The 2,026-nt window shown below is 47.5% G+C and overlaps 1 non-coding gene across 1 annotated transcript; it reads left to right on the forward strand.

Moving 5' to 3' along the window:
• Window positions 1-544: 544 nt before the first annotated feature.
• On the forward strand, window positions 545-617 carry TRNAE-CUC (transfer RNA glutamic acid (anticodon CUC)). The gene has a single exon. It is a non-coding gene; the product is annotated as a tRNA-Glu (tRNA).
• The last annotated feature ends 1,409 nt before the right edge of the window (window positions 618-2,026 follow it).

The raw sequence follows: 2,026 nt of genomic DNA on the forward strand, positions 1-2,026 counted from the left end.
GGGCCACCCTGGTTGCTTAGACAGGAAAGAATCTGCCTGCAATGCAGGAGACCCAGGTCTGATCCCTGGTCAGGAAGATCCCCTGGAGAAGGAAATGGCAACCCCCTCCACTATTCTTGAATGGGAAATCCCATGGACAAAGGAGCCTAGCGGGCTACAGTCCATGAGATTGAAAAGAGTCAGACACGACTAAACAGCTAACACTTTCGCTTCATTTCTAGTACTGCAGGGTCACCTATTGATGGCAATGACCAGCCCAGCTGCCGCTGTCTCAGGCATCATTCCCTTTACTCTGGTGCTATATAGAAGCATGGGAACAGGCAGTGCAATGTCTTCAGCCTGAATCAGATCAGAAGAAAAAAGTGTTCACCAAGCTTCTACAGATAAAGCTTGTGATGATTTAAAAATACATTTGCAAAGTCTTTGATACGCCTCAGACTTTCTTCTCCCTGAACACAGGCTGTGTGTGTCTAACACATCAACTGCGGCAGAGCAGATACCATGTGACCACCCAGGCTAGATTCAAAAAGCCAATACTGGGACTTCCCTGGTGGTCCAGTGGTTAAGACTCTGCACTCTCAATGCAGGGAACCTGGGTTCGATCCCTGGTCAAGGAGCTAGATCCCACATGCTGCAACTAAGGGCCCATATGCCAAACTAAGACCCGCTGCAGCCAAAAAATAAAAAAAAACACACCAATACCATTTCCAGCTGACTCTCTCTTGGGACATTTATTGTTGAAATCGAGCCACCATGTTTTGTGGACGCCTTTATCTAGAGGCTGGATATAGGTGTTCAGCCCACAGCCTAGGGAGGGTCCCAGCTGACACCGTCAACAGCCATCAGCAGGTGAGTAAGCGAGCTTTTGGCGGGGGGTGGGGGGGGCGGAATCCTCCCAATCTTCAACCTCTCAGTCACCCCAGGAAGATGCCAAGTGGAGCGGAAATGAGCTGTCCCTGCCAAGCCCTCACATATGCGGTAGTGAAAGTGAAAGTTGCTCAGTTATGACCCCATGGACTATGCAGTCCACGAAATTCTCCAGGCCAGAATACTGGAGTGGGTAGCCTTTCCCTTCTCCAGGGGATCTTCCCAACCCAGGGATCAAACCCAGGTCTCCCGCATTGCAGGCAGATTCTTTACAAGCTGACCTACCAGGGAAGCCCTTATATGTAGTAGATTCATGAGCAAAACAAGTGTTGTTTTAGGCACCAAGGGTTGTGATGCTAACAATGGGGAACTGGAGGGAACTTTCCTGGTCATCCACTGGTTGGGACTTCAAGCCTCCAGTGCAGAGAATACAGGTTCGATCTCTTGTTGGGGAACAAAGATCCACATGCCACACGGCCAAAAAGTAAATAAATAAATTGGGCCAACATATAAAAAACAATACTACTAAAAAAATAGAGAAGTAGAAAAAATGTCCTATCCCTGTGTTGTATTCCTGTCACCGGAGAAGCCCTACCCTATACTAAAGAATGATATGAGCAAGGGAACCAGAATGTAGGGGCCAGCGATGCCTTAATGTTTCTCTCCAAGGATCTTACCCGGCATTCTTCTTCCAGATGACTTCGGTATCTTATATCCAAGACATGATATACTAAGCTCTAAACAACTGTGCCACCTTAAGACTGTGTTCTGGGGACTTCCCTCGTGGTCCAGTGGCTAAGACTCCATGCTCCCAGTGCAGGGGGCCTGGGTTCAATCCCTGGTCAGGGCACTAGATCCCACACGCTGCAACTCAAGACCTCATGGATGTCCAAATATAATGAGCAGTAAGTTACACAAATCTTTATCAAATAGGGAAAGGGGTCTTTTTTTTTTCCCCTAGGTCCTAATTATCAGGTGCTGAATAATGCAAAACCAAATTTCCTGGAAATCGAGACTATCTCCAGATGACCTTCTCTTTAAGCGAGGAAAAATGGACATCTGATTTCCTCCCTGCTATGGTTTGAATGTTGTGTTGCCCACAAAATTCGTATGTCGAAACCTGAACTCACAGTGTGAAGGAGGTATGACCTTTGGGAGG

The sequence above is a fragment of the Bos javanicus genome, chromosome 25 (assembly GCF_032452875.1).
Source record: "Bos javanicus breed banteng chromosome 25, ARS-OSU_banteng_1.0, whole genome shotgun sequence".
NCBI classification, from domain to species: Eukaryota; Metazoa; Chordata; class Mammalia; order Artiodactyla; family Bovidae; genus Bos; species Bos javanicus.